Source organism: Oncorhynchus nerka, linkage group LG24 (genome assembly GCF_034236695.1).
Source record: "Oncorhynchus nerka isolate Pitt River linkage group LG24, Oner_Uvic_2.0, whole genome shotgun sequence".
Taxonomy (NCBI): domain Eukaryota; kingdom Metazoa; phylum Chordata; class Actinopteri; order Salmoniformes; family Salmonidae; genus Oncorhynchus; species Oncorhynchus nerka.
Genome location: NC_088419.1, coordinates 86,550,586 through 86,564,717, shown reverse-complemented (window position 1 = coordinate 86,564,717; position 14,132 = coordinate 86,550,586). Strand labels below are relative to the sequence as shown.

General features: G+C 45.8%; 1 long non-coding RNA gene across 1 annotated transcript in view; it reads right to left on the bottom strand.

Moving 5' to 3' along the window:
* The window catches only part of LOC115108690 (uncharacterized), a 74,601-nt gene that overhangs the window by 18,118 nt on the left and 42,351 nt on the right, over positions 1 to 14,132 (bottom strand). Inside the window, exon 3 of the long non-coding RNA XR_003860380.2 lies at positions 514 to 703. This is a non-coding gene — a long non-coding RNA (uncharacterized LOC115108690). The remainder of the gene's footprint in view (positions 1 to 513; positions 704 to 14,132) is intronic.

Here is a 14,132-nt window from a genome sequence, read left to right as displayed (position 1 = left end):
ACAGAATAATTGCATAGTTTGGACTCTGAGAAGTACCTTAGAGCCTTACTATAGGTTTTACTGTAATTGCATACCATACGGAAATAGTTGCATGAATTTAGATTTTGTAAATGCTTTCTGTCAGAGTATGTTTCTCATTATATTCCTGAAACAAAAGATAATAGGATTAGAGATGTGTAATCATAGTTGGCTATATTATAATCAAGTCTGGGATGTAAACATTGAACCATTTACCTCATAAAGTACCACAGTTACACTACATTCTCCCAGCCAAGCCAACAACCGAACAAGGTGCAATCTAAATGAGCACAGCACGGAGAAGAAGAGATCATTTAGAACCCCTCAAATGGTTATGATAATGCTCCTAAGTATATTTTGTTTCTAAATAGCCCACAGTAGAAGAATGGCATTGTTTAGGTTAATGGCTTTCAGCTGGAGCCCTGAGGAGGAAGGGGAGTTGATTACTTCCTGCTTTGGGTTTGACAGACAGACAGTGCTCGCTTTCATATCTACCTTGGCATCGGTTCAGGCCTGTCAGGTTCTGTCTGCATAAAACACATCCAGCAGTCGCATTGAATATTTAGGGTGTACGGCTAGTCGGTTACACAGAAGTGGGTTTGGGGTTGTACAAAAGTGGTGAAGACTTGTTCCTCCTTAATTCTGTATGAATGGATGGCTTGTCAATGACGAGTGACTGAGACCCCTGAAAAAGAAGAAAAAAATGAAATATATCAGTGTTGATGACAAGAACTCCTGTCTGAGAAGGGATGGCGTGAGATGTTCCATACAGTGTTTTCTCAGGTCAGAAAGACTATTTTGAGATGTGAACAACCCATATATACGTACATTCCCCACATCCCGTATGAATTAAAGATCAAAATGCCCCATGGTGAAATTTGTAGATCTTTTTTTTTCTCTCTTTGGCAAATAGCAGCCAAATGTGCTGTCACCTTTTCAGAAGTGGTTAGTGCCTGTGACAGTCAAGGCTATCAGTCCTAATACTTCTCAATGTCCCACAAGCAGTTTGAATATATTTGCTGACTTAACACTAATTTGTCCAGTCACGTCAGCAGTGGAGAACATTGGGCCCGGGTCCAGACTGACTATACCAAACCCGGCAAAACTTTAACGGACTAAACTCTTGTTCGGGACAAGGCTGATGACCGAGAAGCTCACCGCTGCAGAGAACAATCCATGTTTTTACAATTATAAACGAGTGGGTTCATTTGAATTATGTGGCAAAGACTGTTGAATAGATGTTGTTAGAGCAGCAGTGTCTTTCTTCATGTGAGGAATCCGACAACAACAAGAGGGTCGTTTTTCTAGTTTCCAGACTGGGCCCATGAAGCGCCCAGACAGTCTGTGCTTTGATCCTGAATAGAGTGAGCCTTTGTGGGCTCCACACTGCAGGGGAAACCTCAGTCTTCTGAGCCCAGCCAGGATACTTTCAACCAGGGATAGAGAGAGACTGGAGAGGGGAGGTTTGTCTTGCCTTCCCTGGGAGAATTCAGACCAGAGGAATTTACTTTTATATGCATCCCTCGTTCTCATAGTAAATCAAGTTACAGAAAACAAGTGGACCTGATGATTTTGGGCTGGCTCTTCTTCTAGGGTGAGAAAACCACACTTCTCCTGTAAACACTCTCAGCATGCTGTCTGTCTGTCTCTGTCTGTCTGTCTGTCTGTCTGAGGGTGGTGGTTTAATCTCATTCTGCTCCATCAGCTCAAAGGGCAGGGATTGGTTACACATACTTTTTATAGGTCCCGTGGACATGTGATATTGAGCAACGTGGTTTCTGCCAGGGTATCAAGTGCTGCTGACATGAAGCTATAATCCAGGCCAAACAAACAGTGACAAATTACAGCATCCTGACTGGCAGCCAAGAGTGGTCAGGCAGTTCAGAGTTCCTCCTCTCTTCTCTAGCCTCTCTTTATTGTATTGGAAGAGAGTTGCTGTACTGTAAACACTGTTAACACTCTCAGTATGGTTTTACTTTTTCTGAAAACACAAGCCACTGAGCACAAATTGGAATCAACGTTGTTTCAATGTATTTTGTCAACATATTTTGATGTGGAATCCATGTGTAAAAAATGTATTGGATTTTTTTAAAGTCAACTTAAACTGTTGAGGGTGAAATTTCAACCACAGGATGATCATCTTTGTATCAAATGTTCAACATAAACATACCTTGTATAAAATATGTTTAATTTCTACCTTTGAAACAATGTCACATCTTCAAAGTTATATAGACTATCAGAAAAAATAATAGGCTGGACAGCACCTCTTACTGGAGAGCTGATCTACCTACAGCACCTCCTACTGGAGAGATGATCTACCTACAGCACCTCCTACTGGAGAGCTGATCTACCTACAGCACCTCCTACTGGAGAGCTGATCTACCTACAGCACCTCCTACTGGAGAGCTGATCTACCTACAGCACCTCCTACTGGAGAGCTGATCTACCTACAGCACCTCCTACTGGAGAGCTGATCTACCTACAGCACCTCCTACTGATCTACCTACAGCACCTCCTACTGGAGAGCTGATCTACCTACAGCTATTCATTTGGTCTCCCATCCAAGGTTTTAATCAAGCCCGACCTAGCTTAGCTTTGATACTGACTACTACCAATGCGCAAGATTTGGTTAATTCCAAATGCAATCTACAAGTAAAGTATTAATATGTTCGATTCACATTTCCATCACAACCAAAAATCTAATTCAAGAATTGGACTAAATCAAATCAAACTTTATTTAAGGTGCATTTAAAGTGTGATTAGATTAGATTTTATCCTATTGTTTTACTTAGATTTTTGGTTGAGTTGGAGACATGACTCTAATATATCAATTTTTCATTTGTAGACAAACTGGATATTGAATTGTGTTTGGTTGTCAATGCAACCAAATGTCAACATTTGAAATAGATTTATCTTCTGCTTGGATATTTGGTTCCATCTGTACAATTGACTTAGTCTGGCTTTAATTACAGTTTGTCAACAAGTTAATCATTTATATGTTGGATTCACATCTCCATCTCAACCAAAAATGTAAGTTAAAGAATATAACTAAATCTAATCTAGTCAAGCTTGAAATTCACTTTAAATAAAGTTTGATTTGATTTAGTCCTATTCTTTAACTTTGAGTCTTGGTTGAGATGGAGACGTGAACATCAACATATCAATGATTAATTTGTAGACTAACTGGAATTAAAACTGGAGTAAATCAGTGGCACAAAATATACTTTTCCTTGGTTGAAAACCTGGGAATTCAACAATCTTCTGGTTGTCATTTTGAGTGGATGAATAAAGTTTGAAATCTCAACCAAATATTACCCAAATGTTCATGTTGAAATGATGTGGTTTGCCCAGTCGGAGGCTTAGAGAGTTATTGGAAAATATTGCTCACAACAAAACAAGGGAATTATTTCCCACCTGCGTCTGGCGTGGCTGCATTGGAGCCAAACGTGTGATGTACTCTATGACTGGGACATATGAACCTCAGGTTGATTCATGCTTGGTTGGGTAACAGAGGGCTAGCGTGTTCTAGCCTGCAGCAGGAGGAAGGACTAAGAGAGGGCTAGCGTGTTCTAGCCTGCAGCAGGAGGAAGGACTAAGAGAGGGCTATCGTGTTCTAGCCTGCAGCAGGAGGAAGGACTAAGAGAGGGCTAGCGTGTTCTAGCCTGCAGCAGGAGGAAGGACTAAGAGAGGGCTAGCGTGTCCTAGCCTGCAGCAGGAGGAAGGACTAAGAGAGGGCTAGCGTGTTCTAGCCTGCAGCAGGAGGAAGGACTAAGAGAGGGCTAGCGTGTTCTAGCCTGCAGCAGGAGGAAGGACTAAGAGAGGGCTAGCGTGTTCTAGCCTGCAGCAGGAGGAAGGACTAAGAGAGGGCTAGCGTGTTCTAGCCTGCAGCAGGAGGAAGGACTAAGAGAGGGCTAGCGTGTTCTAGCATGCAGCAGGAGGAAGGACTAAGAGAGGGCTAGCTTGTTCTAGCCTGCAGCAGGAGGAAGGACTAAGAGAGGGCTAGCGTGTTCTAGCATGCAGCAGGAGGAAGGACTAAGAGAGGGCTAGCTTGTTCTAGCCTGCAGCAGGAGGAAGGACTAAGAGAGGAGTAACTGGAGTGTTCTAGCCTGCAGCAGGAGGAAGGACTAAGAGAGGAGTAACTGGAGTGTTCTAGCCTGCAGCAGGAGGAAGGACTAAGAGAGGGCTAGCGTGTCCTAGCCTGCAGCAGGAGGAAGGACTAAGAGAGGGCTAGCGTGTTCTAGCCTGCAGCAGGAGGAAGGACTAAGAGAGGGCTAGCGTGTTCTAGCCTGCAGCAGGAGGAAGGACTAAGAGAGGGCTAGCGTGTTCTAGCCTGCAGCAGGAGGAAGGACTAAGAGAGGGCTAGCGTGTTCTAGCCTGCAGCAGGAGGAAGGACTAAGAGAGGGCTAGCGTGTTCTAGCCTGCAGCAGGAGGAAGGACTAAGAGAGGGCTAGCGTGTTCTAGCCTGCAGCAGGAGGAAGGACTAAGAGAGGGCTAGCGTGTTCTAGCCTGCAGCAGGAGGAAGGACTAAGAGAGGGCTAGCGTGTTCTAGCCTGCAGCAGGAGGAAGGACTAAGAGAGGGCTAGCGTGTCCTAGCCTGCAGCAGGAGGAAGGACTAAGAGAGGGCTAGCGTGTTCTAGCCTGCAGCAGGAGGAAGGACTAAGAGAGGGCTAGCGTGTTCTAGCATGCAGCAGGAGGAAGGACTAAGAGAGGGCTAGCGTGTTCTAGCCTGCAGCAGGAGGAAGGACTAAGAGAGGGCTAGCGTGTTCTAGCCTGCAGCAGGAGGAAGGACTAAGAGAGGGCTAGCTTGTTCTAGCCTGCAGCAGGAGGAAGGACTAAGAGAGGGCTAGAGTGTTCTAGCCTGCAGCAGGAGGAAGGACTAAGAGAGGGCTAGCTTGTTCTAGCCTGCAGCAGGAGGAAGGACTAAGAGAGGGCTAGCGTGTTCTAGCCTGCAGCAGGAGGAAGGACTAAGAGAGGGCTAGCGTGTTCAAGCCTGCAGCAGGAGGAAGGACTAAGAGAGGGCTAGCGTGTTCTAGCCTGCAGCAGGAGGAAGGACTAAGAGAGGGCTATAGTGCAGCAGGGTTGGGGTCAATTCCATTTCAATTTAGTCAGTTCAGGAAGTTCAGGAAGTAGGCCTAAACTAAAATTCAAATTTTCCCAATTGAAAAGCAATGACCTTAATCTTACAGGGCAGCCTTAGCCCCAGAGCTTTCTTCTGATCCACACAGGGCACCACAGGTCAAAGGTTACACAGGATGTACATGCATGTTCATATCGTGAATCTGCCAGTTCATGAAAGAAGCCTCTATGACCACAATGCAGTGTGGGTGAATAAAGACGTCTGGCACTCGGGGGAAACAAGAGTCATTACTTTCCAGCTGCTGTAATCTCAAGGAGGTGGTGTTTCAGCCACAAAGCCTTCTTCAGCATCAGTCAGCATAAACACGTGGTCATGTTGGTCTCATCAGACAGAGCCCTGTATGTTACAGGCACCATGTTAATGTCTTTTTTACAGTGAGAAATACAGAAGCCCTAATCCCGAAGGAGGAGTCCTCGTTTCTACATGTGCCCTGTCTTCTCAGTTTAGGCCTCTTCTTTTCATCACAAAGCATCGCAAGCTGCTCTGGTTGTACTGTGGTTGTATGTGTTTATACTGAGGTTATACTGTGGTTGTACTGTGGTTGTATGTGGTTATACTGTGGTTGTACTGCAATTATACTGTGATTGTATGTGGTTATACTGTGGTTGTATTGTAGTTGTACTGTGGTTGTACTGTGATTATACTGTGGTTGTATGTGGTTGTATGTGGTTGTATATGTGTGTACTGTGGTTGTGTGTGTGTGTACTGTGGTTGTACTGTGGTTGTACTGTGGTTGTATGTGGTTGGTTGTACTGTGGTTGTATGTGGTTGTACTGTGGTTGTATATGTGTGTACTGTGGTTGTATGTGTGTGTACTGTGGTTGTATGTGTGTGTACTGTGGTTGTATGTGGTTGGTTGTACTGTGGTTGTACTGTGGTTGTATATGTGTGTACTGTGGTTGTATGTGTGTGTACTGTGGTTGTATGTGGTTGGTTGTACTGTGGTTGTACTGTGGTTGTACTGTGGTTGTATGTGTGTGTACTGTGGTTGTATGTGTGCGTACTGTGGTTGTATGTGTGCGTACTGTGGTTGTATGTGTGTGTACTGTGGTGTACTATGGTGTACTGTACTGTGCTTGTCCTGTGGTCGTATGTGTGTGTACTGTGGTTGTATGTGTGTGTACTGTGGTTGTATGTGTGTGTACTGTGTGCGTACTGTGCGTGTGTGTCCATGTAAATGTGTGAAGTCCAATAGCAAAAACCAAAGCCACATTTCCATTCTCCTCTCTTAACACAGCTGGAGGCCAACAGCAGTGGCGACCAACGGTGGAGGGGAAATTACATGTGCAAGTGCATGCATTAATTCACTCTAATTTAGTATAACAAACACCTACTTTAATTACACTGCGAAAGGTTTAACAGTGGAACCACCAGATTAGATTAAAAGGAACGGCGAGAGAGAGAGAGAGAGAGAGAGAGAAAATAATGTGCTATTCTGCTAGTGTATTCTCTGTGAAAAATGTGGAGCCAGCTCGTAGGCCGTATACAGTATTTTGTTCTCTGAGCCCCTGGAAGCACCATCCCTCATGCTGGTTGTTCTCTGAGCCCCTGGAAGCACCATCCCTCATGCTGGTTGTTCTCTGAGCCCCTGGAAGCCCCATCCCTCATGCTGGTTGTTCTCTGAGCCCCTGGAAGCCCCATCCCTCATGCTGGTTGTTCTCTGAGCCCCTGAAGCCCCATCCCTCATGCTGGTTGTTCTCTGAGCCCCTGGAAGCCCCATCCCTCATGCTGGTTGTTCTCTGAGCCCCTGGAAGCCCCATCCCTCATGCTGGTTGTTCTCTGAGCCCCTGAAGCCCCATCCCTCATGCTGGTTGTTCTCTGAGCCCCTGGAAGCCCCATCCCTCATGCTGGTTTCAATTCCACAACCTTTCAGATCACAGTATAATGAGGCAAAATGGCTCGCACATTATGCCCCGAGTCCACAAATCATTTTTCCACCCAACCAATTTACTCTCATGATTAAACCAGAGTCAGAGAGGGGAGCCAGGCAAGGCCGTATTGTGGAGTGTGTGTGTTTAAACCACAGGTCTGGGGAGCCATCCAGTGTGTGTGTGTGTGTGTGTGTGTGTGTGTGTGTGTGTGTGTGTGTGTGTGTGTGTGTGTGTGTGTGTGTGTGTGTGTGTGTGTGTGTCTTGATGCGAGTGAGGGGGCACGGAAACACGACCCGGTGCTGGAGCCATTAGTTGTTCTATTAAATCTCAGGGGAGTTGAAAAGACGAACTTTAACGGGAGGTATTTCCTGGCTCTTGATCTTGGAAGGCAGAACTCAATTCTGCCGGTGGGGGATCAGCCTTCATAACAAGTTTCAGTTTGATGCCAACAATTGTATCTATGGTGTGTATTCTTTGGGGGGGGTAGAGAGAGAGAAAGACAAAGACCACTAGTGCATTATTTTGAGGTGAGAGTGGGTGTCTGGTTGGAGAGGACTCAGAGGACCACAGCCAAAAGCTTTCTCAGCCATTCGTTAAATCCCCTCTCCCCTCCCATTCCCCTCTCTCCACTCCCCTCTCCCCTTCTTCACTATCCCCCTCTCCACTCCCCTCTCCCACTCTACTTCCACTACCCCCTCTCCTCTCCCCTATCCCCTATCCCATATCTTCACTCCCCTCTCCACTTCCCCCTCTCCTATCCCCTCTCCACTCCCCTCTCCACTCCCCTTCTCCACTCCTATCCCATATCTTCACTCCCCTCTCCCCCTCTCCACTTCCACTTCCCCCTCTCCCCTTCTCCACTATAACCCCTCCACTCCCCTCTCCCACTCTCTACTTCCCCTTCCCCCTCTCCTCTCCCCTATCCCCTATCCCATATCTTCACTCCCCTCTCCACTTCCCCCTCTCCCCTATCCCTCTCCACTATAACCCTCTCCACTCCCCTCTCCCACTCTCTACTTCCCCTTCCCCCTCTCTCTCTCCCTATCCCCTATCCCATATCTTCACTCCCCTCTCCACTTCCCCCTCTCCCCTATCCCCTCTCCACTATAACCCTCTCCACTCCCCTCTCCCACTCTCTACTTCCCCTTCCCCCTCTCCTCTCCCCTATCCCCTATCCCATATCTTCACTCCCCTCTCCACTTCCCCCTCTCCCTATCCCCTCTCCCCTTCTCCACTATAACCCCCTCCACTCCCCTCTCCCACTCTCTACTTCCCCTTCCCCCTCTCCTCTCCCCTATCCCATATCTTCACTCCCTCTCCACTTCCCCCTCTCCTCTATCCCCTCTCCACTCCTATCCCATATCTTCACTCCCCTCTCCCCCTCTCCACTTCCACTTCCCCCTCTCCCCTATCCCCTCTCCCCTTCTCCACTATAACCCCCTCCACTCCCTCTCCCACTCTCTACTTCCCCTTCCCCCTCTCCTCTCCCCTATCCCCTATCCCATATCTTCACTCCCCTCTCCACTTCCCCCTCTCCTCTATCCCCTCTCCACTCCTATCCCATATCTTCACTCCCCTCTCCCCTTCTCCACTCCCCTCTCCCCTCTCCTCCTCTCCACTCCCCCTCCACTCCGCTCTTTTCTCTCCCCTCTCCCCCTCTCCACTCCCCTCTCCACTTCCACCTCTCCTCTCTCCCCACTCCTCTGCCCTCTCTCCACTCCCCTCTCCACTCCCCCTCTCCTCTATTCCCTCTCCTCTCTACATTCAACTCCTCTCCTCCCTCCACTCCCACACAGGGTGAAAGTGTCTGTAAGAATCGTGGGTTGGGGAAGACAAGGACCACTAGTGCATTATTTTGAGGTGAGAGTGGGTGTCTGGTTGGAGAGGACTCAGAGGACCACAGCCAAAAGCTTTCTCAGCCATTCGTTATATCCCCTCTCCCCTCTTCACCCCTCTCTCCACTCCCCTCTCCCCCTCCACTCCCTTATCCTCAGCCCTCTTTCCACTCTCCTCTCCCCTCCACTCTCCTCTCCCCTATCCCCACTTCCCCTCTCCCCTCCCCTCTCCCCCTCTCCACTCCCCTATCCTATGCCCTCTTTCCACTCTCCTCTCCCCTCTCCTATCCCCACTCCCCCTCTCCACTCCCCTCTCTCCCCACTTCCCCTCTCCATTCTCCTATCCCCACTCCCCCTCCCCCTCTCCACCCCTCTTCCCTAGCCCCACTCCCCTCTCTCCCCCCCTATCCCCATCCCCACTCCCCCCCTCTCCCCTCCCCTCCCCACTCCCCCTCTCCTCTCCCCCCTCCCCTATCCCCACTCCCCCTCTCCTCTCTCCTCTCTTCATTCAACTCCTCTCCTCCCTTCACTCCCACACAGGGAGAAAGAGGGTGAAAGAGTGAAAGAGGTTGAAAGTGTCTGTATGAATCTTGTGTTGTTCTCTGGTTTCTTTTTGGAGCCTCTCAGAGCTCCTTAAGCTTGAGGAGGTAGTTTGGAGGTGGTATTGACTGTGAGGAAAACAGGATGTGAGCCCACACTAAAAGGAGTTTATGGCGGAGGGGGGACATTGTTCAGGCGTGTTCCTAGCCTTGTATACAAGGAGAACGTTGAAACACCCCAGTGGGTTAAGATGTGAGGGGAAGTTTATTGGACTCACATGGGTGACATTTTTTTTGTCAAAACCTAATAGCAACTTGCTCCTCATGCAGGCTGACTGCTCCAGGGAAAAGGCATTATGAGTACCAAAGTAATTCTGCTAAAGTGTTGTGATATTTTTTATGGGGCATGTCCTTGATAGTAACTTGTTGAGCAATATTTCAAAAGTGATAATTATGTGTAGAGGTCAAACAAATCTTTTGATTATACCTTACAATAGCCTAGTCGCAATCATTATCACACAATTTGTGTTGTGGTGCATGACTTCTCCACCATGTCAATAAAAAAACTCAACCGGTCCTTGCAACTATGTGAGTGGTTATCTTCGGTTCCACAGGCAGGACTACAGGCCTACAGCCAGGTCAGTGTTTGACACCTCTGGGGCCAAAGGTTGCATGTTGAAATCCAGCGACAGAAAGTTGATTTTTAGATTTTTGTTTAAAGCCTATGCCTATCCCAAATCTTGACCTTTACCTTAACCATTCTGAGTTAACCCTACCCTTAACCATTCTGAGTTAACCCTAACCTTAACCATTCTGAGTTAACCCTTAGGGTTAACTCAGAATGGTTAGGGTTAGGGTTAACTCAGAATGGTTAACCCTAACCATTCTGAGTTAACCCTAACCCTAGGTGCTTCTACACCTGCATTGCTTGCTGTTTGGGGTTTTAGGCTGGGTTTCTGTACAGCACTTTGAGATATCAGCTGATGTACGAAGGGCTATATGAATACATTTGATTTGATTTGATTTGATTTGATTTGAACCTTAACCATTCTGAGTTAACCCTAACCTTAACCATTCTGAGTTAACACTAACCCTAACCATTCTGAGTTAACCCTAACCTTAACCATTCTGAGTTAACCCTAACCCTAACCTTAACCATTCTGAGTTAACCCTAACCCTAACCATTCTGAGTTAACCCTAACCTTAACCATTCTGAGTTAACCCTAACCTTAACCATTCTGAGTTAACCCTAACCTTAACCATTCTGAGTTAACCCTAACCCTAACCATTCTGAGTTAACCCTAACCCTAACCATTCTGAGTTAACCCTAACCTTAACCATTCTGAGTTAACCCTAACCTTAACCATTCTGACTTAACCCTAACCATTCTGAGTTAACCCTAACCCTAACCTTAACCATTCTGAGTTAACCCTAACCCTAACCATTCTGAGTTAACCCTAACCTTAACCATTCTGAGTTAACCCTAACCCTAACCATTCTGAGTTAACCCTAACCCTAACCATTCTGAGTTAACCCTAACCTTAACCATTCTGAGTTAACCCTAACCTTAACCATTCTGAGTTAACCCTAACCCTAACCTTAACCATTCTGAGTTAACCCTAACCCTAACCATTCTGAGTTAACCCTAACCTTAACCATTCTAAGTTAACCCTAACCTTAACCATTCTGAGTTAACCCTAACCCTAACCATTTTGAGTTAACCCTAACCCTAACCATTCTGAGTTAACCCTAACCCTAACCTTAACCCTAACCCAAACCTTAACCATTCTGAGTTAACCCTAACCCTAACCATTCTGAGTTAACCCTAACCCTAACCATTCTGAGTTAACCCTAACCTTAACCCTAACCCTAACCATTCTGAGTTAACCCTAACCCTAACCTTAACCCTAACCCTAACCTTAACCATTCTGAGTTAACCCTAACCCTAACCATTCTGGGTTAACCCTAACCTTAACCATTCTGAGTTAACCCTAACCTTAACCATTCTGACTTAACCCTAACCATTCTGAGTTAACCCTAACCCTAACCTTAACCATTCTGAGTTAACCCTAACCCTAACCATTCTGAGTTAACCCTAACCTTAACCATTCTTAGTTAACCCTAACCCTAACCATTCTGAGTTAACCCTAACCCTAACCTTAACCCTAACCCTAACCCTAACCATTCTGAGTTAACCCTAACCTTAACCATTCTGAGTTAACCCTAACCTTAACCCTAACCTTAACCATTCTGAGTTAACCCTAACCATTCTGAGTTAACCCTAACCTTAACCCTAACCCTAACCATTCTGAGTCAACCCTAACCCCAACCTTAACCCTAACCCTAACCTTAACCATTCTGAGTTAACCCTAACCTTAACCCTAACCCTAACCATTCTGAGTTAACCCTAACCCTAACCTTAACCCTAACCCTAACCTTAACCATTCTGAGTTAACCCTAACCCTAACCCTAACCATTCGGAGTTAACCCTAACCCTAACCATTCTGAGTTAACCCTAACCCTAACAATTCTGAGTTAACCCTAACCTTAACCATTCTGAGTTAACCCTAACCTTAACCCTAACCCTAACCTTAACCATTCTGAGTTAACCCTAACCCTAACCTTAACCCTAACCTTAACCATTCTGAGTTAACCCTAACCTTAACCATTCTGAGTTAACCCTAACCATACTGAGTTAACCCTAACCCTAAGATTTCAAAGTTAACCATTCTGAGTTAACCCTAACCCCAACCTTAAGCCTAACCCTAACCTTAACCATTCTGAGTTAACCCTAACCTTAACCATTCTGATTTAACCCTAACCCTAACCTTAACCATTCTGAGTTAAACCTAACCCCAACCTTAACCATTCTGGGTTAACCCTAAACTTAACCATTCTGACTTAACCCTAACCATTCTGAGTTAACCCTAACCCTAACCTTCCCTAACACCTGCATTGCTTGCTGTTTGGGGTTTTAACCTGGGTTTCTGTAACAGCACTTTGAGATATCAGCTGATGTACAAAGGGCTAACCTATGAATACATTTGATTTGATTTGATTTGAACCTTAACCATTCTGAGTTAACCCTAACCTTAACCATTCTGAGTTAACCTAACTAACCATTCTGAACCAACCATTCTGAGTTAACCCTAACCTTAACCATTCTGAGTTAACCCTAACCCTAACCATTCTGACCCTAACCTTAACCATTCTGAGTTAACCCTAACCCTAACCATTCTGAGTTAACCCTAACCTTAACCATTCTGAGTTAACCCTAACCTTAACCATTCTGAGTTAACCCTAACCTTAACCATTCTGAGTTAACCCTAACCCTAACCATTCTGAGTTAACCCTAACCTTAACCCTAACTATTTCTGAGTTAACCCTAACCCTAACCATTCTGGGTTAACCCTAACCTTAACCATTCTGACTTAACCCTAACCATTCTGAGTTAACCCTAACCCTAACCTTAACCATTCTGAGTTAACCCTAACCCTAACCATTCTGAGTTAACCCTAACCTTAACCATTCTGAGTTAACCCCCTAACCATTCTGAGTTAACCCTAACCCTAACCATTCTGAAACCCCTAACCTAACCATTCTGAGTTAACCCTAACCTTAACCATTCTGAGTTAACCCTAACCCCATTCTGAGTTAACCTAACCATTCTGAGTTAACCCTAACCCTAACCATTCTGAGTTAACCCCCCAACCTTAACCATTCTAAGTTAACCCTAACCTTAACCCTAACCAACCATTCTGAGTTAACCCTAACCCTAACCATTCTGAGTTAACCCTAACCCTAACCATTCTGAGTTAACCCTAACCCTAACCTTAACCCTAACCCTAACCATTCTGAGTTAACCCTAACCCTAACCCTAACCATTCTGAGTTAACCAACCCTCCATTCTGAGTTAACCCTAACCAATTCTGAGTTAACCCTAACCATTCTGAGTTAACCCTAACCTTAACCCTAACCCTAACCATTCTGAGTTAACCCTAACCCTAACCTTAACCCTAACCCTAACCTTAACCATTCTGAGTTAACCCTAACCCTAACCATTCTGGGTTAACCCTAACCTTAACCATTCTGACTTAACCCTAACCATTCTGAGTTAACCCTAACCCTAACCTTAACCATTCTGAGTTAACCCTAACCCTAACCATTCTGAGTTAACCCTAACCTTAACCATTCTTAGTTAACCCTAACCCTAACCATTCTGAGTTAACCCTAACCCTAACCTTAACCCTAACCCTAACCCTAACCATTCTGAGTTAACCCTAACCTTAACCATTCTGAGTTAACCCTAACCTTAACCCTAACCTTAACCATTCTGAGTTAACCCTAACCATTCTGAGTTAACCCTAACCTTAACCCTAACCCTAACCATTCTGAGTTAACCCTAACCCCAACCTTAACCCTAACCCTAACCTTAACCATTCTGAGTTAACCCTAACCTTAACCCTAACCCTAACCATTCTGAGTTAACCCTAACCCTAACCTTAACCCTAACCCTAACCTTAACCATTCTGAGTTAACCCTAACCCTAACCCTAACCATTCGGAGTTAACCCTAACCCTAACCATTCTGAGTTAACCCTAACCCTAACAATTCTGAGTTAACCCTAACCTTAACCATTCTGAGTTAACCCTAACCTTAACCCTAACCCTAACCTTAACCATTCTGAGTTAACCCTAACCCTAACCTTAACCCTAACCTTAACCATTCTGAG